General features: G+C 48.0%; 1 long non-coding RNA gene across 1 annotated transcript; it reads right to left on the bottom strand.

Moving 5' to 3' along the window:
- Positions 1–13,556: 13,556 nt before the first annotated feature.
- Positions 13,557–16,686, bottom strand: LOC123345184. Its single transcript, XR_006572745.1, has 3 exons — positions 16,634–16,686; positions 14,744–14,875; positions 13,557–13,600 (listed from the first exon to the last, which is right to left on the bottom strand). It is a non-coding gene; the product is annotated as an uncharacterized LOC123345184 (long non-coding RNA).
- Between the last annotated feature and the right edge of the window lie 9,144 nt (positions 16,687–25,830).

The raw sequence follows: 25,830 nt of genomic DNA, 5'->3' as shown, positions 1-25,830 counted from the left end.
GCTGTTTCTTATTCACTTCTGATGTGAGCCCTGCTTCTACAGGTCTCACAATATTAGGCTAAGACTTAGCTCAACAGTTGCTCTGTCTCTGACACTTAAATGGCTGCACTTAAACCCTCTCTTTCTTTCCCTGCTTCCACAGTGGTGTTTGAATATTTGCCAGTGTAAATACCTCAGTGTGCATAAACAGATTGTACGCTGGGTTCTTATGGAAACAATAATGTCTTCATTTGATTATATTTATAAAGAAACACAGGATGAGACAATGATCATGGGAGAAATATGGCCATTTTATTTTTTGGAGAATAGCCTTGACCCAATCATTTTCCAAAGGGCAGCTCTGATCTCCTTGTTCCTCAGCCTATAGATGACTTGAATCATCATTGGTGGTGCCATGGAGTAGAGAACAGCCCCCAGGAGATCCAGACCTGATGTTGAGCTGGAGGTGGGTTTAATGTAGGGAAAGATGCCAGTGGAAACAAACACAGAGACTACAGTGAGGTGAGGGAGGCAAGTGGAGAAGGCTTTATGCTGGCCCTGCTCAGAGGGGATTCGCAGAACTGTTTTGAAGATCTAACCATATGAAACAATTATTAAAACAAAACAAGTGAAGGCTAAGGACACACTACAGGCAAGAGCTGCAGTTTCAGTGAAGTCCAAATTAGAGCAGGAGAGTTTGAGGAGCTGGAGGATTTTCACAAACCATCCTGACAACCTGCCCTAGTTGGCCCTAACTCCAAAGAGGGGAAACAGCGCCTGTCCTGGACCTCACCTGATGGCAGCATCCCTGGAAGGACCGTGGCTAAAAAACAGGTAGGACTGAGGCCTAGGGGGTGTCCCAAGTGGGTTGCAAGAATAAATATGTATTTATAGCACAGAGATGTGATCTTTAGCTAACAGAACTTGGGAGGAATTCAGGGTGGCATAGTTTTTTCTGTAGCTGATCTTCAGCTTCTGTTGGTATGAATGGCCCACCTGAATATCGGTGATGTCTTCTTATATAAGAACATAAGTCAGACCAAAGGTCCATGTAGTGAGGCGGCCTGGACCACAGGGGCCCCAGAGGGCGAAGAGCCCAGCAGGAGGCCAGACTGGGCGGAGTCACGGGGTTCTGGGCCCGCCCCGGAAAGGGTCAAGCCCCAACCTGGAAGTACAAAGGCGGGCCCTCCGGGCTCAGTGAGGCCCCGGCGGTCAGCGAGGCCGGACGTCCATGACCAAGCTCCCGCTGGGGAGGCCGCAGAAGGCAGCAGCCGACCCAGCCTCCCCCTCACCTGCTACTCCGAGGGGGACTGGCCGAGCCTACCCCGCTCCCGCTACCCAGAGGAGGACTGGCCGAGCCTAGCCCGCTCCCGCTACCCCAAGGAAGAGTCGAGCCGGACCATGACCACCAACCCCGAGGATCCGCTGCACCCACCCGTGCACCCATACCCCGAGGAGCCGATGGTTGGTGGACCCCCTTGCTGCTAAAATCATGGTGCCCGTGGCCCTGGAGGGGTCCCCAACGGTGGCTATCGTCGACTCCGGCTGCGGTCAGACGCTGTTCCTCCAGGGCTTGGGGCCCCAGGCTGACCCCCACCTGGGGACGATCAGGCTGCAGTGCATCCACGGGGATATTCGGCCGTACCCCAGTGCTCAGGCCCAGCTAACGGTAGAAGGAGTCACCCGACTGATGGTAGTGGGCCTTGCTCCACGCCTGGCATACCCGGTAATCCTGGGCCGTGACTGGCCCGAGTTTTCGGAAGTCCTCCGCTGCCGCCCTGGGGAATGCCCGAGGATCACTCCGGCCAGAGGGGGAGAACCCCTGGAGGCTGGAGCAGGCCAGGAAGAAAGGTCCGACCCCCCGAGCAGCTGGACGAGTCAGGGGACTCCCCCTCAGAGACACTGGAGGGCCCCCCGCTTCAGACGGACTTCTGCCGCGACCAGTGGGCGGACCCCAGTCTCAAGCGGGCTTATGAACAGGTGGCCGTTGTCGACGGCGCCGTCATAGATTCTCACCAGGCCACCCACTGACCCCACTTCGAGGAGCGCTTGTACCGGGTCGAGAAGGACCCCTGGACAGGGGAACTTCAGACCCAGCTCCTCGTTCCTCAGTGTCATCGACGAGCCATCATGAAGCTAGCCCATGACGCCCCGGCGGCTGGACACCTCGGCCATGAGAAGACGTCCCGGATTCTAACGCACTTCTTTTGGCCCGGCGTACATCAGGAGGTACAGACTTACTGCCGGTCCTGCCCCGACTGCCAGTTGGCTGCGCCGGCCCAGACCCCTAAGGCGCCTTTGGTTCCCATGCCGTTAATCGAGACCCCCTTCGAGCAGGTGGCTATGGACCTGGTGGGCCCACTCCCCAAAAGCACGTCCGGCTTCCAGTATATTCTGGTCCTGCTGGACTACGCTACCCGATTTCCCGAGGCCATACCCCTCCGGACTATCACGGCCCGTAGCATCGCCGGCGAGCTCGTGAAAAACTTTGCCCGTGTCGGTTTGCCCCGAGAAATTCTTACTGACCAGGGCACCAACCTCACCGCTCAGCTGTTACAGCAGGTGTGTGAAATCTTGGGGATTAAGCAGCTGTGTATGTCTGTTTACCATCCTCAGACCGACAGGCTGGTCGAATGCTTTAATTGGACCATTAAGAGCATGCTACGGAAGTTTCCCCCAGACAACCTCCGACGCTGGGACCAGTTACTGCCACCACTGCTCCTGGCAATCCGGGAGGTCCCGCAGTCTTCCACGAAATTCTCCCCGTTTGAGTTACTATATGGCCGACGACCCCGAGGCCTCCTGGACCTGATGCAAGAGACATGAGAGCAAGCCCCGTCCCCTGCCCAGGGCCTCTTGAAATACATACTGCAGCTTCAGGAGTGCCTGGCACAGGCGGGGGCCCTGGCCCGTGAGAATTTGAAAGACGCCCAGGAGTCTCAGGCGCAGGCCTACAATCTCGGGGCACAGACTCGCAATTTCCAACCTGGGGACCGGTTTCTGCTCCTCCTCCTGTCTAGCGAATCAAAGATCCTGGCCCGGTGGCAAGGTCCGTACGAGGTGATCCGGCAGGTTGGGCCTGTCATGTATGCGATCTACCAGCCCGATTGGTATAAAAAGAAACAACGCTACCACGTGAAACTTCTGAAACCATGGCGAGAGTGGGAGGGGCTGTAAATTAACCCCTACCCGCTGGATCCCGAGCTGGGGCCTCAGGTGACAGAACCAGTGGACCCTGAAGGCCGCCATCTCGGACCGACACTGACGATGGAACAACTCAAACAGACCCAGTCTCTGCTACTGGCATTCCCCCGCACCTTCACAACCCACCCGGGGTGCACCACTCTTGTCCAGCACACCATCCAGACAGAGCCAGGCGTGGTGGTCCAAGGTGCAGCCAGGCCTTTGCTCTACCACATGCGGCCGATCGTCGAGGAAGAGGTACGAGCCATGTTGGACTTAGGGGTCATCAAACCAGCCCAGAGTGAATGGCGCAGTCCAATTGTCCTAATACCCAAACCGGATGGCAGCAGACGGTTCTGCATCGACTTCAGGTGCATCAATGCTATCTCAAAATTCGATGGATAACCAATGCCCTGAGTAGATGAGTTGCTCGGCCGGTTGGGAGAGGCCCGGTACATCACTACTCTTGATCTGAGCAAGGGGAATTGGCAGATCCCCCTCGAACTGGCCTGCAGGGAGAAGACCACCTTCGCCACTCCTATGGGCCTGTATCAGTTCACCCGAATGCCCTTTGGCCTCCATGGGGCCCCGGCTACGTTTCAGCGGCTGATGGACTGCCTCCTCCAGCCCCATCAGGACTACGCCGCCGCATACCTGGACGACGTGGTCCATCTAGCCCAGTATCTGTCTACCGACAGTGGCCAATGCCAGGTGCCCCAGAGGGAGTGAACCTAACAGGCAATGATCAAGTGATCTTTCTCCTGCCATCCATCTCCATCCTCTGACGAACAGAGGCTAGGGACACCATTCTTACCCATCCTAGCTAATAGCCATTTATGGACTTAGCCACCATGAATTTATCCAGTTCCCTTTTAAACATAGTTATAGTCCTAGCCTTCACAACCTCCTCAGGTAAAGAGTTCCCCAAGTTGACTGTGCGCTGCGTGAAGAAGAACTTCCTTTTATTTGTTTTAAACCTGCTGCCTATTAATTTCATTTGGTGACCTCTAGTTCTTGTATTATGGGAATAAGTAAATAACCATTTCTGTACACAGTATTCGAGAAGCGGGCGTACCATGGATTTATATAAGGGCAATAATATAGTCTCAGTCTTATTCTCTATCCCCTTTTTAATGATTCCTAACATCCTGTTTGCTTTTTTGACAGCCTCTGCACACTGCGTGGACATCTTCAGAGAACTATCCATGGTGACTCCAAGATCTTTTTCCTGACTCGTAGCTAAATTAGCCCCCATCATATTGTATGTATAGTTGGGGTTATTTTTTCCAATGTGCATTACTTTACATTTATCCACATTAAATTTCATTTGCCATTTTGTTGCCCAATCACTTAGTTTTGTGAGATCTTTTTGAAGTTCTTCACAATCTGCTTTGGTCTTAACTATCTTGAGTAGTTTAGCATCATCTGCAAACTTTGCCACCTCACTGTTTACCCCTTTCTCCAGATCATTTATGAATAAATTGAATAGGATTGGTCCTAGGACTGACCCTTGGGGAACACCACTAGTTACCCCTCTCCATTCTGAGAATTTACCATTAATTCCTACCCTTTGTTCCCTGTCCTTTAACCAGTTCTCAATCCATGAAAGAACCTTCCCTCTTATTCCATGACAGCTTAATTTACATAAGAGCCTTTGGTGAGGGACCTTGTCAAAGGCTTTCTGGAAATCTAGGTACACTATGTCCACCAGATCCCCCTTGTCCACATGTTTGTTGACCCCTTCAAAGAACACTAATAGATTAGTAGGACACGATTTCCCTTTACAGAAACCATGCTGACTATTGCTCAACAGTTTATGTTTTTCTATGTGTCTGACAATTTTAAACTTAACTATTGTTTCGACTAATTTGCCCGGTAACGATGTTAGACTTACCGATCTGTAATTGCCGGGGTCACCCCTAGAGCCCTTTTTAAATATTGGCGTTACATTAGCTAACTTCCAGTCATTGGGTACTGAAGCTGATTTAAAGGACAGGTTACAAACCTTAGTTAATAGTTCCGCAACTTCACATTTGAGTTCTTTCAGAACTCTTGGGTGAATGCCATCTGGTCCCAGTGACTTGTTAATGTTGAGTTTATCAATTAATTCCAAAACCTCCTCTAGTGACACTTCAATCTGTGACAGTTCCTCAGATTTGTCACCTACAAAAGCCAGCTCAGGTTTGGGAATCTTCCTTACATCCTCAGCCGTGAAGACTGAAGCAAAGAATCCATTTAGTTTCTCTGCAATGACTTTATCATCTTTAAGTGCTCCATTTGTATTTCGATCATCAAGGGGCCCCACTGGTTGTTTAGCAGGCTTCCTACTTCTGATGTACTTGAAAAACATTTTGTTATTACCTTTGGAGTTTTTGGCTAGCCGTTCTTCAAACTCCTCTTTGGCTTTTCTTACTCTTGCACTTATGTTTGTTCCTGTGTTTGAGAGTCTCATTGCATAACACCACCCTCCCATTTTCTTGCCCAGGAGTGATTCTGGACCTAAGCTCCCTCTCCGTCACCATTCCCAAATCCATGGCCATTTCCCTCAGGTTGATTTCTTATTCTGGATACGTTGCCCAAATCTTTCTCCCTTTCTTCAGCAGATTTTGCTTCGCTGACTGTCACAATCAAATAGAAATCTGTCTTTATGACAAAATGATATTGTTGTTAGGTGAAGGACTAGGCCTGAGCCTTCTCATCTTGGATGTGACTAGATTTACCCTGGGTGGGGTATGAATGTCAGATCAGCACATGTAATGGGGCTTGCCCACTTACACCAAGGTTATAACTAGGCTTGGGCAAAGCTGATTTTTATTCTTTTATAATTTCAAAAGCGGATATCAAAGTTTATTTTTCAGTGTTTATTTTTTCAATTTTTATCTATTTAATTTTTAACAGTTGCACAAAAATATGTTTTTTAAGCATTTATTTTTCAATTTTTACCAATTTAAATTTTCACATTTGTAGGAAATTGGGGGAGAAGGAAGGTCAGACAATAGTTCTTTAATGACAGTAGAAGTTGAGATTCAACAAAGTGAATCTTTATAACCATTACAACACAAATTATCAACATCATATGTCAAAATATACAAAATAAATAGCCTTACATCAAACTCTAATAAATTCTCAAGCCACATTTTTCTTACTGTGCCTGTCTGTACATTTTGATTATTATCAATGGAAATATTTTTGGTCGGTTTGTGTGTGCACAGTGCAATCCAAGTTTATTGGCATTTACCAATAAAAATCTAATCCTTCCAAACTTATCTATAATACAGTGACAGACAAGTAACTTACACCAGTGTTTATGTCACCACTGAGTTTAGCCCAAAGTCTTGGGACCAGAACCTCATCAGCATTAAACTGGTGATGTCAATGGAGCTACTCTACATTGGTGCGTGTCTAGCTGAGCTGAGAAAACTGCCCCTTACATCTCTGCCCATCTCACTTTCTAAGAAAGAACAGATTAGTTAGTAACTTTTACCCCATCTTCAGTTCAGTTTCACAGGCAAAGAATATGGATTTGAACCTGTTTCGAAGGTCAGATCTCCACCAGCTGTCAATAGCCTGGTTACTCAGAAGTCAATGGAACTTTATCAATTTACACCTGCTCAGGAACAGGCCTGTACTTTTTAATCTTTGCTTCTGCATACCTCTTAGTGACCAATGACAAACAGCCAGGGCTGCCTGAGCTCCCCCAGAGGTAATGATGTGGAGTTAATAAAGGAACAGGCCATTGCAGGACAGGTTCTGGTGCCACTAGGCTCTTAGCTATTGTAGGTCACATGTCTGTGCTATAAATATATATTTATTTCTGAAAACCCCAGCCACAAACTTTAAGCCTCAGCCCTGCCTTGTTTTTAGCCAAGGGTCCTTCCAGGGATCCTGCCATTGTGTGAGATCTGGGGGGTTAGGCTCAGCTAGGACAGGTTGTCAGGGCAGTTTGCTCAGAGGTGAGATCAGAGCTGGGGTCACAGCCCTGGAAACTTGATTCAGCTATTTAGCCCCTGGTCCAGTACATCCTGGGCTGTGACCATCTCTGAAGCTTGCACAAGCCAGGATCAGCTCTAGAGCTGGGAGAGGCTTTCAGTCCCTGATACTATTTAGTCCATAATCACTCAGCCATTGCTACCCTAAGAGGGGAGCAGGGAGCCCTCATCTGTGGAGTAGATCCCTGTCTGCTAGGAACAGTAGAGAGACCTGGCAACTCAAGACATCTAGCGAAGGGACATGGCAATGGCTTCTGTATAACACAGTGATTAGATAGATAGATAGATAGATAGATAGATAGATAGATAATGCCCAAACAATTCCGATGCCTGAGAATCGAAGCTGAGACAAATTCCACATAGACCAGCACAGTAAGTTTGCTATTTCAGTTACATATTTTGGAGGGATTAATATACAGGGGAAATTTAAGAACATAAATGTGAAATGACAATCTGAACTCTTTTAGACTTTTAGTGTCAAGTTAATGAAAACTGCTGCTGCTGGCCAGAATTTTTTTTCCTCTCTGGAAAATTGTGAATTTTTACCATAAACCAACAGATTTTGGCAGTCAAAAATAAATAAATTAATTAAATTAAATAAACACCTGAAAACTGGAAATTTGAAGCTGAAAACAAAACATTTCTTTCTTTCCAAGGATGATATTTTTTTCCAGGAAAGCAGACAGATTATGAGGGAAAAAAAACTGTTTAAGTGAAAACCCAATTTTCCATAAAAATAAATTCACTAATTAACAGCTAGCTTAACAAAGAGAACATACAGGGATGACTTGATCACAGTCTGTAAGTATCAACATGGAGAAAATAAATTGTGGGTCAGGTCTAAATAAATGATTCATTGCAAATTACCTATCCGTGCTCAGTAATTAACTCCTAGGATACAGTTGGAGAAACTGAGGCACAGAGTGTGCAGGACCTCAGTTGACTATCTGGAATTAGATCACAGGAGCTCTAGTGTCTTGATCACATCTAACTCCTGTTGCGTGGCTGTACTTGTTAACATTTGAGGCTGGGATTCTCAAGGGAGTCTAAGGGAGTTAGGTGCCCAAGATGTACATGCCTTACTCCCTTAGGTTCCTTTGCAAATTCCATCCTTCATCTGTCTGAAATTCAAAAGAAGTGTAGACCTTGGAAGTTATCAAGGTAGATGCAGGGCTACTATTACAAAGGGCTTTAGGCACATAGACGGGATTTATCTTCCCACAGTATTCTTGACAGCAAGTTAAAGAAGTATGGGCTGGATGATTGGACTATAAGGTGGATAGAAAGCTGGCTAGATCATTGGGCTCAATGGGCAGTGATCAATGGCTCCATGTCTAGTTAGCAGCCTTTATCAGGAGAAGTGCCCCAAGGGTCAGTCCCAGGTCCGGTTTTGTTCAATATTTTCATTAATGATCTGGAGTATGGCATGGATTGCATTCTCAGCAAGTTTGCAGATGCCACTTGTGACGAACTGGGGCTGTCCTTACTGTGGTCTGTGAATGCTGAGGGAGGACGATCTGCACTGGGGGATGGGAGACTGGCTGTAGAGAGGATACCTAAGCATGTGTGAGAACCCAGGAAGGGAGAGAGGCCAGGTGACACCTCTGCTCGGGAAGCTGAACAAAAGGCTGGAGAGTGAGAAGGGTTTCCAGGAGATGGCTGGGGAATGGAGGGAAGCAGAGACAGGTCTCTGACCCCCCCAAAGGGGGCTGTGGTGCTCCTGGGACCCCAAGATGGACCTAACTGGGGAGGATCCTGTTATCTGTTCCTGCAAAACCTGTGTTCTTGTCATCTAAATAAACCTTCTGCTTTACTGGCTGGCTGAGAGTCATGGTGAATCGCAGGAAGCCGGGGGTACAGGGCCCTGACTCCCCCGCACTCTGTGACAACACTAAACTGGGAGGAGGAGTGGTAGATATGCTGGAGGGTAGGGATAGGATACAGGGGGACCTAGACAAATTAGAGGACTGGACCAAAAGAAATCTGATGAGGTTCAACAAGGACAAGTGCAGAGTCCTGCACTTAGGACGGAAAAATCCCATTCACTGTTACAGATTAGGGACCGAATGTCTTAGAAGCAGTTCTGCAGAAAAGGACCAAGTGATAACAGTGGACGAGAAGCTGGATATGAGTCAACAGTGAGCCCTTGTTGCCAAGACGGCTAATGGCATTGGACTGTATAAGTAGGGGCATTACCAGCAGATCGAGGGATGTGACCATTCCTCTCTATTCAACATTGGTGAGGCCTCATCTGGAGTACTGTGTCCAGTTTTGGGCCCCGCACTACAAGAAGGATGTGGAAAAATTGGAAAGAGTCCAGTGGAGGGCAACAAAAATGATTAGGGGGCTGGAACACATGACTTATGAGGAGAGGCTGAGGAAACTGGGATTATTTAGTCTGCAGAAGAGAAGAATGAGGGGGGATTTGATAGCTGCTTTCAACTACCTGAAAGGGGGTTCCATAGAAGATGGATCTAGACTGTTCTCAGTGGTACCAGATGACAGAATAAGGCATACTGGTCTCAAGTTGCAGTGGGGGAGCTTTAGGTTGGATATTAGGAAAAACTTTTTCACTAGAAGGGTGGTGAAGCACTAGGGAGGTGGTGGAGTCTCCTTCCTCAGAGGTTTTTAACGTCAGGCTTGACAAAGCCCTGGCTGGGATGATTTAGTTGGGTTTGGTCCTGCTTTGAGCAGGGGGTTGGACTAGATGACCTCCTGAGGTCCCTTCCAACTCTGATAAGCAGGTTAGGCATCTAACTCCCATTGAATGTCCTTGGGACTTAGCCATCTAGCTCACTTAGGAGCTTTGATAAATCCCTTTAGATGCCTGTCTCCATCTTTAGGTGCCTAAATCCCTTTGTAATCCTGGCTCACAGATTAGAAGATGGGCTGGAGTCAAGTTATCCTGGGGGAGATCCTAGGTCCTGTGCCATGAAGAGTCAGACAAGGCGATCATAATGGCACCTTTTGGCTTGAAATGTATTAGTTTATTAATTTTTGCCTCTGGGCCTCAGCTTCTGAGCTGTGCTGGGCTTCAGGGAGTGAGTCCCTGAAAGCCCTTAGGAAATAGACATGGATAGACAGCCTTCTACAGCATCAGTCCTCTAGTGTCTGTGAAGCTCAAAATCAGCTACAGTGAGCAACAGGTTTGAATCTCGTTCAGTCAGTTCATTCTCAGGGTGAGAGGCAGAGGTGCTGAACAATTTTCATAGGGGAGTACTGAAGGCGGAAATCATGTATTTGGGGTGTTATTACTACTTCAAGCCAGGGGATGATGCAGTACCCCCACCACCCATAGTTCCAGCACCTATAAATGAGGGGTGAAAGGGCTCTTACATAGCAGTGTCTTTCTCTTCTATATATTACAGTGGTAAGGATGATAGAGATAGAGAAATAATGACCAAAGAACCCTGGTGCTGGAGGATCGAACACATCCCACTATGGGGGACAATCCACAGTGACCAGCACAGTAAATTCACTTTTTCAATGAAATATACTTGGGGATTAATATGCAGAGCAAATGTAAGGCCTTAAATTTAAATCATAATTTGAACTCCTTAAGGCTTTAGCTATCACTTTAGTCATACATCTAGAAAGAAAAAGTGCAAAATTTTGACTTTGCATCAGAAACCCAAAATCAGAAAAAAATTCAGGATTTGGCAATCAAAAACAAATTTATTTTCAACTAAAAGCTGATGAAAATTGAAAATATTAAGTTCTAAACAAAATAAAATTGGAGATTTCAGTTGGGAAAAAAAAAAGGGGGAGGAGATTTTTTTCAAGAATAGCAGACGTTTTCCCTGGACATTTTCTGATGAATTGAAAATCCCATATTTGAAAAATAAGTGGACGGAAAATTTCCGACCACCTCTATTTGGAAACTAAGCTTTAAGCAAAGGTGGGAAACATTAATACCTTTAAATAATAAATCAATTTCAAACCCTTTTGTTCTATTGCAACCATGTGTAACTCTAGCTCAGGAACCAATCCATGCAACAAACCTCGATGCCAACTCTGCCCACATATCTACACCAGCAACACCATCACAGGACCTAACCAGATCAGCCACACCATCACCGGTTCATTCACCTGCACATCCACCAATGTAATATATGCCATCATATGCCAGCAATGCCCTTCTGCTATGTACATCGGCCAAACTGGACAGTCTCTAAGGAAAAGGATAAATGGACACAAATCAGATATTAGGAATGGCAATATACAAAAACCTGTAGGAGAACACTGCAACCTCCCAGGTCACACAATAGCAGATCTTAAGGTGGCCATCCTCCAGCAAAAAAACTTTAGGACCAGACTTCTAAGAGAAACTGCTGAGCTTCAGTTCATTTGCAAATTTGACACCATCAGTTTAGGATTAAACAAAGACTGTGAATGGCTTGCCAACTACAGAACCAGTTTCTCCTCCCTTGGTTTTCACACCTCAACTGCTAGAACAGGGCCTCATCTTCCCTGATTGATCTAACCTCGTTATCTCTAGCTTGCTTCTTGCTTGCTTATATTTACCTGCCCCTGGAAATTTCCACTCTTGCATCCGACGAAGTGGGCATTCACCCACGAATGCTCATGCTGCAAAACGTCTGTTAGTCTATAAGGTGCCACAGGATTCTTTGCTATGTTTATTTCTGTTTCAAAGGAATAGTTAGAGGCAGGTAAAAAATGAGCAATGCCTGCAGACTGTGTTTTGTACACACTAGCACCTCTAACTCAGAGTCAAACCAGCCACCTAAAGCCTGTCTGTTTTGACCCTGCCCAAGAATATAGAGGAGGTCAATGGGATTGAACCCAGATCTTCTACTTTAGCCCCATATCCTCTGTCCCACACTAATGCCAACTAAACATCAGTGCTGTAAACAGGTGCACAGAACATACACATAGTTGTTGTATCGGGAAACAGAGACGAGACAAAGCTGCAGTGAGGCGTCCCAGGATAGTCCCGGACCGCTGCTTTTATTCTCTTTCTTACAGACTGGTTACTCAGTATTACATGATTGACATCACACAGGTTACTTATTACTATATGATTGATACACCTGTTTACTTCATTCTGATTGGTTAAGGCTGGTTTCCCTCACCGGGCCATTGTCTTGTGTGACTAAGCTAGCATAGCAGAAAGTGCATACTATACTGTGCTAATGTATGGTTCAGTGCAGGGACAACGTGGCTTGCCAACATTTGTACCTACACTGTACCTACATCTCCCTCTCTTTTATTATGTTAACTATGACTAATACTTTCGGGGGGGCTCCGGGCTAGTCCATGGACAGCCCTTAATGAAGAGAGAAACAAATGAGGGGACGCACTGAATGCCACAGCAAAACAGCACGAGTAATAGTACAGTGAGTCCCCCAAAGGTGACAAGCTGATGCAACCACCCAGTGTTAGGAAGCCATGAGGAGAGCCAATCCCACCAACCCGAGAAGGGGTCTGGATTGTATCTGATTTGATCTGTTAAATTTTTAATTATCTTGAGTTGATTTTCAACTGAATGATGATGATCAGAAATATTAAAGCAACACATATCATTAACCTTTTCACATCCATAATGATGCAGCATAAGTAAATAATCTATAGCCGCTCGATTTTGCAACACCCCATGACGGATGTCTTCCTGCTCATCATTAAGGAGGGCTATAGCGGTAGATGTCGCATTTAAAGCCTTAGTGGCTGCATATGGGGTTCGAAGGGCAAGCGCATTCCTAGGTCTACGAGGTGTTTGGGGTCCCCAATTATGATAGCCAGCATAACCCAAGCCATGAATAGTGGAATTTGGCCCCAGACTAGAATAAAACCAAGTAGCATTTTCAACATCATTAGGATTATGGCATACAGGAATCAGACAGGTACCTAAAATCTCTCCCACCGTAACTTGCTGGGAGAGGCAAAAGGATGTCTGATTCAAGGTGTGAATAAATGTCTCCCACACATTGGTGGAAGGGAGAGGGGCTGCAACACCTTGCGGCAAACACAGAACGGTCACCCAAATATACATAACCCAGCAAAGAGAATTAGCATTTAAGCTGGCTATTAGCGCAAGAAAGTAGTTTTCTGTAGTCTTATCCGCCTTAGTTTGCTCTAATACATGTTCAGCCTGCCGTGATAAAGCTTTGACCTGCCCCCAAGTTATGGCAGTGTTAGGTGTGCCACGCTTTCGGGCCTTGTCAATCTTGTCCACCCTATCCGTCAGGGTTAGACTGAAGTCCGGAATGGGATTCTTTAGCCCCTGATGCCAGGCCATCTCTCCACGGCTTCACAAAGCGAGCGGGAACCCACACAGGGCCGGTTTCAGTTGACACTGCTGCGTAGCCCCGGCCCCAGGTAATGAGCGGCACGGGCAGGCTCCACTCTGGTCCTGGCAGCTTGCGATATATCACCTTCGGCGCCAGAAGGGGCTCGGTCTGTCTATAATGGCGCTGGGCTCTAGATAAAAACTGATTATTAAACAAAGTTAAATTCAAATGATTCAGAGTAAACAAGACACGAGCCAGCCATTCTTCCTTATCTGGCAAGGATAGGGGCACTCCTCCTTTTTGTTTTTGTTTAGTATGGTTTTCAAGGCAATTTGCGGGATAATCGGAATGGAATAAGCGGCCATCATTTTGTGGCCCAGATAAAGGAAAGGTTCTATACATTGTACCTTTTCTGGGGCTATTTGAAGGCCGTATTCCTGGAGCATATTTTGCAGGTCAGTTTGCCATGAAGGAGGGAGTTCTGGTCCTGCTATGAGGATATCATCCATATAATGGTAAACCTTAAGCATAGGGTACCGTTTGCGAAAGGGTAAGAGAGACTGATTCACATAATACTGACAGAGGGTGGGGCTGTTTAGCATACCCTGGGGAAGAACCTTCCAATGGTAGCGTTCTGTTGGCTGACTATTATTCAAAACAGGGATAGTAAAGGCAAAGTACTTTCGATCACGGGGGAGGAGAGGGATAGAGAAAAAACAATCCTTAAGATCGATTATTGCTAACTGATAATCGTGTGGTATAACATTCGGATTTGGGGTCCCACATTGAAGGGCTCCCATAGGTTCCATAATTTTGTTTATAGCTCGGAGATCATGTAATAATCGCCAGCGTCCAGATTTTTTCTTAATAACAAAGATCGGAGTATTATATGGGCTAGTAGTAGGTTCAATATGTCCCTCGGTTAACTGTTCCTGAACTAATTCATTAAGGGCTATTAATTTTTCCTGAGGGAGTGGCCATTGCTCAACCCACACTGGGACGTGGGTTTTCCATTCCAGTGGGAGGGCAGTGTGTGAAAAGCACTGACGTGTCATGGCACCACTAGGGAGGCTCCCAGCTGAGACAATAGGTCTCGCCCCCAGAGATTAATGTCAATTGGCAAAATGCACGGACGAATTTTTGCAACCTCTCGCCCCTCTTCACTATCCCATACTGAGAGCCAATTGGTGCTTTGTCGAGAAGATTGCGGGCCTCCCACTCCCCAAACAGAGGGGGAAACTTCGGAAGGCCAGGAAGGGTCCCAATGCTTTTGTGCAACTACTGAAACATCCGCTCCAGTGTCTAGCAACCCATAGAGCTCCTTACCGTTGATGATATACTTACGGGTCGGTTTGTGGGTTCGGATGTGTTGTAATACTGCAGCAATCTGTGGATGAAAAAGGAGACCTTGCTCCAGATTAACGCGAGTAGAACCAAATCCGCCGGCACGACTCGCTTGGCTGGGTCCGGCCGGCGCTGTGTAAGGTAAGATTAGCAGTTGAGCCCAAGAGTCCCCCGCCTTTAATTTGAGGGGAAGGTGACTCCAAATTTGAACATAGATAATGCCAGTGTAATCAGAATCGATAACTCCAGGCACAATCATAATAGACTGACTACTGGCAGATGAGCGAGGCAAAATTAACCCAAATGTGTCTGGGGGAAGCGGACCAGAAAGCTGCGTAGGCATGAGGAGTACGTCACCAGGGAGAGGGGATTGCATATCTACTGCATTAATAAGATCCAAACCAGCACTGCCTTTTGTGGCCGGTTGAGCGGCCATGGCAGGCAGGGCTCCCTCCTTTAAACCGGGGCTGAAGGGGGGCCCGGTCGAAAGTTTCCCGAATTATCTGGGGTTGAGGAGTGACATTGATTAGCCCAATGATATCCTTTATTACATTTTGGGCACTTTTTAGAAGGACGGCCCCCGGTGGTGTTAGTTCCGCCCTTATGAGCACCACCTCCTGGGGCCCGACACTCCTTTTTGAAGTGTCCAGGTCGCTGGCAGTTAAAGCAGTTACCTGTAGGTTTGTTACCTTGACGGATTGCTCCCACCAACAGTGCCATAGCGTGGGTCTGAGTGCCCACTTCGGCACATGCCTGCAACATGTCAGCGAGTGTGTAATTAGGGCGGTGAATGACAGTTTGGAGAATTTTCCGACAGTCAGCATTGGACTGCTCATACGCTAAGCGTAAAAGGAGTTCCGTCTGAGCGTCCGGATTGTCAATTTGGCGTTGAACAGCCTCCTTGAGGCGATCAACGAAATGATGATAAGGTTCAGTAGCTTGTTGTTTAACATTTGTGAATGATCGAAGGGGCTTGCCAGAGGCTGGAACGCGCCGAAAGGCTCTCTGAATGCACATTGCCGTGCGGTGAAAAGATTCCATGGGCAATATAGATTGTTGCTCCATGGTGGCAAAAGCTCCTGTCCCATATATTTGCTCAGCAGTATTCTGCGCGTTACCGAGTGCTAGGGCTGCCAACCTAAACTCATTATCCCATACCACGTACTGTGCAGGGGAAAGGATCATACGAAATAGATGTTTCCAGTCCTCCGGGATCATAGTATAACTATTAGCGATCCCTTCTATCATACCCTGCACATAAGTGGAACGCAGCCCAGACTCACGTACCGCTTTGTTAAGCTCCCGAAGAATTGAATACGGGAGGGTGGAGTGCCGAGCTACCACCTCACCTGCCTCATTGGGAGGGTCATAAGACAGGGGAAACATCAAAGGGATTTCTCCCTCCCATTCTTCCAATAAGGGGTCCTGCCCGCTCGCCCGCGCCGCCGCAAGGGCGGCACAGACAGCACCCTGATGAAGGGACTTCTGCCCCAGGGTGTCCACCACTGGTGTAGAAGTTTTTGGTGCTAAAAAAGGGGCTGGTGGGAGCACTCGGGGATAGGCGGGAGGTGCCTCTACCGAGAGCAAGGGAGGTGCGGAGGGGGACGCCTCTTTTCGTAATCTCCCCACCGCAGCTGAACAGTGCTGCCACAACAGAATATGTTGGATCTCGGCTCGAGGTTCCCTAAACAATGCCTCTCCGATCTTTATCCAATCGGAGTGATCTAGGGAGCCTTGGTTCGAGTACCATGGGCACTTATACTCAATCACTCGGAGCAATTCCTCCAAGTGCCGTAACGATACTGCAGTACACCCGTCCTGTTTGATAAGCTTCAATAACTCTTTTGCATGATCTTTTTGCTCAATGGATAAATCCCCCCCCATACTCACGAGGGAGCGCGTTGCGCTGTGGTGCACCAAGGCTAAGCCAGCCGATGAGTCGGGGGTCCTGTGTCTGGATCACGTCGGGGTCACCAGATGTTGTATCGGGAAACAGAGACGAGACAAAGCTGCAGTGAGGCGTCCCAGGATAGTCCCGGACCGCTGCTTTTATTCTCTTTCTTACAGACTGGTTACTCAGTATTACATGATTGACATCACACAGGTTACTTATTACTATATGATTGATACACCTGTTTACTTCATTCTGATTGGTTAAGGCTGGTTTCCCTCACCGGGCCATTGTCTTGTGTGACTAAGCTAGCATAGCAGAAAGTGCATACTATACTGTGCTAATGTATGGTTCAGTGCAGGGACAACGTGGCTTGCCAACATTTGTACCTACACTGTACCTACACATAGTAAAGCACAGACCCTCCTTAACTGAGATCACAGTCCTAGCAGAGAAGGCAGAGAAAAGGGAAGGGGAAACAGAGACACAGAAAGGGGAAGTGATGGGTCCAAGGTCACACAGCAGGTCAGTGGCAAAGACAGGACTAGAATTCAAGTCTCCTGACTGCCGTTGACACACACAGCACAGATGTAAAGGTACAGAAGTAAATGATAAACTGTAGCAGTAACAGAGGGATGCTCCTAGCCCATCATTACACAGAGACACAAGTGCAGCAGGTATCAGGTCCATAAATCCATCTGCAAGCAAGTAGCAGGACATCTGTGCACACAACTGGGTGTGGAATCATCACAGGAGAGCTGGCACTCAAGGCACAATGTGTGTCCATGTTGTGTTTCCCTGGGAAGAGGTATCAGGCTGTGCTGATGGCTTCAAAGTTTAATTTCCTATGCAAGTTGTGAGCCTGCTGTTTGTTATAAGAACATACAACTGGAAGGGCCTTCTGGATAATTGGATCCAATCACCTGATTTTACTGGCAACCCCATCATACTATCCCCATCAAAAACTGATCCAGCCCCATGCTAATACTAGTTGGGTTGTTTGTCCCCAGCTGCTCCTATTGGGAGGCTGTCCCAGACCCTCCCTTGTCTGCTGGGGACAAACCTGTTTCTCATCTCCAGCCTAAATTTACTCATGGCCAGCTTAGCCTCATTAGTTCCTGTGCTAGCATTGTCCTTTAGCTCTTCTCCCTCCCTGGTGTTTATCCCCTGGTGTATTTATAGAGAGTGACCACATCCCCTCTCAGCCAGCATTTTTTTGTTTGTTTTTTGGCTAAACAAGCCAAACTCTTTTAGGCTACAACTACACTACAAGCTAGGGCTAGATGTATGAGTATAAATCACAGTGCAGCTGCAGTAGCATGGGCAGAACCATAGCTTAGTCATGCCACGTGTCTTGTCTGAACCTCAGGGTCATCTACTCAGGATGGCTGCCCATGCTACCATAACTATACAGTATTTATTCTTCTGCTAGCTCTCATCGAGGCATCTCAAGGACATGGACCCAAGCTAGGAATCACTCGCCTGGCTTGTAGTGTAGATATAATCTCACTCTTCTCTCGGAAAATAGCTCTCCATTGTTGCAATAGGAGAATTGTCATTCCTAAGAATGTAGACCAGCCCTCACAGGTGCTTGTCCAACCTGTTCTCCAAAAAAACCTCCAGTGATGGGGATTCCAAACCCTCTCTTGCATTCCTCAAACATAAGTTATTGGAATCAAGATGCGATAAATGGGCTGTGATCGATAGGAGGTCAGAAGACTCAGACTGGGTGAGCTAATGGTCCCTTCTGGCCTTAAATTCTATGAATATTCTGCAAAAATTTCCATTGATGAGACCTAGTGTCCCGATCTCCTAGGGACCTTTAAAATTCTAAACTAAAGCCTGTTTTCAGTCTCTTGCTAGTTTGGTCCTTAACTGAGAGCCCTTGAGAACTAAATCCTTCTGTTCACCTATAAAGCAAGTTCACTCCTCTAAGGCATTGTGTCTGACACCTAACCCAGAGGTGTCACGTCTAGGGAGAAGACAGGAGGTTTGCCTAAGACTAGAGCTGCAATTTTCTAAGAGACGTGAGGAGTTAAATGCAAGTTCCCAAGGACTCTTTTAACTCCATTAGGCCCTACTCCAGAAGGGAGCCACGATGTTCAGTCTTGGACAATACACCCACCACCAGTGCCTCTGGAACTTTATGCAGGAGATCCAGTTTGTTGGAACATATTCCTGGCAGAGGAGGTATCTAGGAATCTGTGCAGAAGCTGTTTGGGAGGGAAGAGTATGGCAGGTTGGGGTAGCTGGCCATTCATTTGGTTTTAATCCGGATAATCCCCATTTTGTGTGGCTAGTCCCCTGTCTGGTACTGAGACAAAACCAGATGTGGTTTTGTCCACTATCACAGATGAGAGTTGCATGCAAGGTTACACTGGCTCATGGGGACCCGCAAGCAGGGGTGGGGCCTCAGCTTTCCCAGAAATACCAGAATGTCTGGTATTCTGGGAATGTCAATGGCCAACCAAGTCGAGGGAAGAGGGGGGCAAGATTTTTCCAAGCCATTGGCAGATTGTTTAACTCAGCTATAAATATAGCAGCATCTGTCACAAACAAGTTGAGGAAGCCATTTCCCAATGACAAGTTACTTTGACCAGCTCTACCAACATGAGCTGAGAGGAACACACGCACCCCTGCCCATGCCATGCATCTTCAGTCTCCAGGGTGCAGAGAGACTAGGAATGATCCGGGAAAAAACCTTCCCCTTCTCTCACTAAGGAGTCCCTCCCCTCTTAGGTCTCACTCCCATAGCTTGGTAGGCAACATCAGCTTCTGATTAGTGCAGGAATAAGGTCCCCTGAAGTTCTCAGGCTACTTGTGCATATGTGAGGGTCACCATCTAATCTAGGCTGGCACCCGGGGGACTCAACCAGAGACATCTAGGGCCCAAAGTACGAGCTTCTACAGCTTGAGCTGAACACCCAGGCTGCCTGACAGCCTCCTATCATCTAGCTGGGGCACAGAGGGGCCTCATAACATGCACTGTCCATGGGTGCGGTTTTTATAGCAACACTGCACAGCTGCAGGAGTCAAAGGCTTCATTTGAGCTAGAGGGTACGTCTACACTATGGGACTATTCCGAATTTGCATAAACCGGTTTTGTAAAACAGATTTTATAAAATCAAGTGCGCGCAGCCACACTAAGCACATTAATTCGGTGGTGTGCGTCCGCGGTCCGAGGCTAGCGTCGATTTATGGAGCGTTGCACTGTGGGTAGCTATTCCCTAGCTATCCCATAGTTCCTGCAGCCTCCCCAGCCCCTTGCAATTTCCGGGTTGAGATCCCAGTGCCTGATGGGGCAAAAATCATTGTCGCGGGTGGTTCTGGGTAAATGTCGTCAGTCACTCCTTCCTCCGGGAAAGCAACGGCAGACAAGCATTTCGCGGCTTTTTTCCCTGGATTGCCCTGGCAGATGCCATAGCATGGCAATCATGGAGCCTGTTTTGCCTTTTGTGACTGTCACCGTATGTGTGCTAGATGCCGCTGACAGAGGCGATTCAGCAGCGCTACACAGCAGCATGCTTTTGCTTTTGCATGACAGCAGAGATGGTTACCAACCATACTGTACCATCTACCAATCCATAAATTGGTAAAAAGATGATCATGGTTACCAGTCCTTTTGCACTGCGCCATCTGTTGCTGTCATAAGTGCCCCTGGCTGCTCTTAGCCAGGGGCGCAAAAGCCAAAATTGGGAATGACTCCCTGAGTCAATCCCTCCTTTATGGTATCAAAAAACAGAATCAGTCCTGCCTAGAATATGGGCAAGTGTACTAGAGAACCACTGTATCATAGAACCAGAGAGCACAGCTGCTCTGTGTCAGATCCTTCAGGAATGATGAGCTGTATGCTATTCACAGGGGGTGCTCCTGCAACAACCCCACCTGTTGATTCCGTTCTTCCCACAGCCTTCCTGGGCTACCATAGCAGTGTCCCCCCACTTGTGTGATGAAGTAATAAAGAATGCAGGAATAAGACACAGTGACTTGTTAGTGAGAAATGAGTGGAAGGCAGCCTCCAGCTGCTATGATAGTCCAGACAGGACATTAAGGAGTGTGGAGGAGAGGAGCCCAGCATCCTGCTGCTAGTCCAGGGGCAATTGAATCTTTTCTTTACACATGAAAGGTGGGGGCTGATGAAGCTCAGCCCCCTGTTGCTATGATGAAGACGGTTATTAACCATACTGCACCATCTACCATGAAAAATTAGGTGCACTTGACATTGGGGAACCTGACAGATGCTAGTCGGCCTGGTTACCAGTCCTTTTGCACTGCACCACGTGCCAAAAAGCTCATGATGATGAGGACTGATACCAGTCATATTGCACCATCAGCCACCCATAGTGGGGGAGGTGGGAGCAAGGATGTTGGTGTTGACTGCTGCAGCATTGCGTCTATCTGCAGCATTCAGTAAAGATAGGGTGACATGTTAAATAGTCACGAGAGGATTTTTTCCCTTTTACTCCTGGGGTGGGTGGGGGGGGTGTACATTGCCGAGCTATGCCCTGAACCACCATGGACACTGTTTGTTTGACCCTAGAGGCACTTGGAGCTCAGCCAAGAATGCAAATGCTTTTCGGAGACTGCAGGAACTGTGGGATATCTTGAGTCCTCCAGTCCATGAGTGTTCATTTGATTCTTTGGCTTTCTGTTACGCTTGTCACGCTGCAGTGCGCTGAGTCCCTGCTATGGCATCTGTCTGGAGAATTTTTAAAAATGATTCTGAATTTCGTCTTCTATAACGGAGCGCTGATAGAACGGATTTGCCTGCCCTTACTGCGATCACATCCACATGGTCCATGCTGGAGCTCTTTTTTTTATTTTGATTTCGGACTGCATCGCCACCCATGCTGATCGGAGCTCCACGCTGGGCAAACAGGAAATATTCAAAAGTTCGCGGGGCTTTTCCTGTCTACCTGACCACTGCATCCGAGTTCAGATTGCGGTCCAGAGCGGTCAGTGGTGCACTGTTGGATAGCTCCCGGAGGCCAATACGGTCGATTTGCAGCCACACTAACCCTAATCCGATATGGCTATTCCGATACTAGCGCTACTCCTCTCGTTAGGGAGGAGTACAGAAACCGGTTTAAAGAGCCCTTTATATCGATATAAAGGGCCTCTTGGTGTGGACGGGGGCAGCGTTAAATCGGTTTTATGCTCCTAAAACCGGTTTAAACGTGTAGTGTAGACCAGGCTAGAGTCACCTCCCTCAGCCAGGAGGACAGGGTGACACAGACAGTTGTACTAATGCAATGCTATGGACTCTACTGGAGTTTATTCTCTGTGTGGCCCCTTCTTCTCTTCCCAATCCATGAACATCCATAAATTCACAGAGTCATAGAGTTCAAGGCCAGAAGGAACAACCAGATCATCCAGACTGACCTGCTCTATGCGAACACCACCCGGCATCCACAGACCAAACCCAACCACTGAAATTAGACCAAAGTGTCACAGCTCTCAGGAGACTAGACAGTTCTGTGCCACCAGCAGACAATAGGAGAAACCAAGGGGCACCAGTGCCCAAAGCCCCCGCAATGGCAGGAAAATGATTGAGATACACCCAGAAAATCCTAGCAAGTGACCCACACCACACGCTGGAGAGGAATGTGGACCCCACCTCCCGCAAGGTCCCTGCCAATCTGACTGGGGAGGAAATTCCTTCCTGACCCCCACATGGCGATCAGTTACAGCATGTGGGCAAGACCAAGCCAGCCAAGCTCCTGAGTGAGAGAATGGCTCAATGACACCTCAGAGCCCTGGCACATCACACCTATTGGCCTATCTCCAGCTAGGGCTTCCCTGATGCTTCAGAGATTAAAAAAAAAAAAGCCCTCCCAGAATACATTGGTTGGGGCAAAGGAATCCCTTCCTGACATCTGCTAGTGGACAGATGAAACCCTGAATCATGAGCTTTTAGGACCATAAGACATTTGCCACAACTGAACCCCAGGGCTGTTGAGGCTGGCCCCCCACCATCACAAGCAGCCCCATCATACAATCCCACTCAGACATGTGTCCAGCTCTCTCTTCAAACAATTTCAGTCATTGGACCCCCATAACTCCTGCCTCAGAATCTCCCCCCGCTGGTGGTTAGAAACCTCCCAGTAATTTCTAGCCAGTCTTTCCATCTCTCTCACACCCGGATGTACACATGAGCCAGACTAACACAGTCTGGCTCCTTGCCTCCCTCTAGTGGTTAGGCCACGGATTATGGTTTATAAGACAATGGGCCCAGTGCCCAGCTGGTGGCAATGGATATACAGTTCCACTTGATAGGGATTTTAAGGGGTCCCGCGTGCCCCAGACTGTGTCCCGCTTGCCCCAAGCTGAGTTAGCTGCCAGACCCCACCCATAGGGTCAGAAGCAGACAGCATCCTAACCCCTGCTTTTCAGGCCCAGGCCTGTTAGCAAAACCCAATTGCTATATAGAACAAAGGTTAACTTCTGCAAAACTTGTTTGTTTGTATAAAGGGCACGAGGGGGGGGTGTGGTGGTGGTGAAGAAACCAGAGAAAGGGGAACTGAGGGAAGCTCAGCTAGAATGCGACAAGAGCCTTATCCAATGCAACCGCAAAGGAGGGGTCTTAAGGCAGGCAGACTACCAACGAAAACCACATTTGGGACAATAACAGGAAAAACCCAAGATGGTGAGGGGCAGTGACAGGCTCGCTAAAAGTAAGAAAGTATGCCAAATAAGGAGTTAATAAAGTATAATGTGTGTGATGTGTAATTATGCTTTGTGGTTTTAGCCTTTATAAGCTTGGTGAAAATCTGTTAAAGACAAGGCAGCAACCCCCCCTCTTTGCGTGGGGCCATGTTGACCTTCCCTATATGCATATCTGTATCTTAATAAAGGGGCCTCAAGCTGGGTCTGACCCAAAATCAACGGTGTGGTCAATTTTTCCACAACAATTTGGGGGCTCGTCCAGGATCCACAGATGACATCCCTGGATTGGATGACCGCGGGCAGTTCCCTTTCAAACCCTGGGCCCATATGAGAGGTAAGAGACCTTTTGAAATCTCTGCTGAGGGGTTTGGGAGAGGACTGGTCCGTAGGCTCCGGCTGGGGTAAGTCACAAGCTGGATCCTACCTTGGGACAAAGTCAGACACACTTGACGCCCTTATTCAGGTCTCAGTAGGTTTGTTTGTCTGTCTCAGGATTGTGTTAGACTGGGTGGGTCCTGGTCTCAGGTTTGGTTTGTATTAGACTAGGTGGGTCCTAGTCTTAGACTGGGTGGGTCCCAGAGTTAGGCTGGGTGGGTCCCAGAGTTAGAGATTGGGTGGGTCCCAATCTCAGGAAGTGCCAGCAGCCCCAGGCCTCGGACCGCGTTTGGGGTTCCGGAGCCACTAGGTTGGGAGGAACCAGGGGTAGTTTTCGCCCTGGCAGCTGTGCCAGGAAACGTGCCTGTGTGTGTGAGGCCGTGCGGCCTGTGTGTGTGTGTATAAGGCCAAGCTGCCGGAGTGTGTTGGTTGTGGAAAGACGCCCCAGACCCCCTGCGAAGCAATAGCTCGTGACCGGGGGTGTTCTGAACGCAAGCTCCACAACCCGCTTGAAGAGAGATTGAAAAGCTTCCCTGACTGGCAGGCCTTGGTAAATGGCTAACCCATAGGGGTGCTTGTGTGTTCCCCATCCTGTTATCCTTTACCCCTCCACTTCCCCATGGCCCTGTGACTGCTCTTTGAGCACTGCCTTGTAAAAGGCCGCAGAGTCCCTCTTGTTCCCCCGGAGCCATAAGCTCCCTTCCCTTCCTCAGAGAGGAGGGAAGCCCCAGGAAACCGTACCGTCGACTCTGAGGCTTCTGTAGCACCGTTGGCTTGAAGGCTGGTGCCCAGGGCTGGAGAGGGAGGTACAGGGACCATGGGTTGTTCAGTCAGCCCGCCCCCCTCGTCCACTTGCCTGTAGGTTCACCAGAGGTAGTGTTCCTGGGGACCTGCTCCCTTGTGATCCTGCCATGAGACAAGGGCAGGACTGGTTGGTCCATTAGTGTAGAACTGTGGTAACCGCCGAGTTAGCATCCTGGTGTGATTGGCTTGAGTGAAGTGTGCTGTGGTAAGAATGGGGGCCAAAGGATCAAAAGTCCTGCCGGCCCCACCCAAAGGCACACCTGCTGCTTATATGTACGTACATTATGAGTCGTCGACGTGTAAATACTTAGAAAAATGGAATTGGTATACCTGAAATGATTCAAAACTGCAGTTTCCCCTGAAGGGAAGTTTTGACCTTGACAGGATTGTACACCTCAGGGGTGCACTCCTTGTCAACGCCATGCCTGTATTGTGAAGGTTGTTTTGTGTCGGTTAGAGGTTTGGGGTTAGAACTCCCGAGGTAGAAGCCACTATGGACCCTGGGAAGTGAGTAACCCCAGAGTAGCCCTAGAGATAAGGTTGGCCAAGGCTCCCGTCAGCAATAGGCAGACAGTGGAGGGGCCGTAAAACTAGCTGCCAGTAACTGGAGCTAAAAGCCCGTAGGTGTGCCAGTGAATGCTGAAATAATTAAGAGTTACACCCTGACTGATGGTGAGAGGGGCAAAAGGGGTGTGGTGTGTTTTGTTGTATGTTTTGTCCACTGTGCTAGCCTGTCTGTTAAGTGTTTTATATTTAGCCCTTTAGGGATGCCTGTCAGCTAGGTTATAATTGTCTGCCCGGTATCCATAATGGGGGCAAGGGGGAATCTAAGCAGATTCCCATGCCAGAGAAGGGAATTTTAAATTGTGCAATCTGCTGTACCCCAAATGGTATGTATCTGGATGTGTCTGATCCCGCTCACAATGAGGTCCTGGCAGGTTTTCAGAAGGACACTCTAAGGAGCAGACTGACCCCAGCCCTTCCTCGTTGCAACAGGAACAGCTGGTTAAGGTCTCTCCCTCCCTGTGGGCATTGTGAGCTGATCATGCCAACCAGGTTGGGCACATTGGGGCTGCCCAACTGGCTAAAATTTGTCTAAACCCAGCAAGACCATTTCCCAAAGTGTAGTAAAACCCTCTCAAACTAGACCGAGAGAGGAATTTTACTGTGCTGTTCATGCTGTTGTTTTCTCTATCTTTCCCGTTGTCTGTAGCCCTGCTATTATCCTTTTTATAATGTACCGGTGCTGAGGGATTGTCACCGCCTCAGAGGAGGATTGTATTAAGTCCGGACATAGAGAAAAATGTTATTATTAAATAAAATGCATCGAAATGTGATGTGTGTATGTAAA

This window comes from Mauremys mutica, chromosome 12, assembly GCF_020497125.1.
Source record: "Mauremys mutica isolate MM-2020 ecotype Southern chromosome 12, ASM2049712v1, whole genome shotgun sequence".
NCBI lineage: Eukaryota > Metazoa > Chordata > Testudines > Geoemydidae > Mauremys > Mauremys mutica.
Note: the sequence above shows the minus strand (reverse complement) of the source record. Positions and strands in the feature narration are given on the sequence as shown.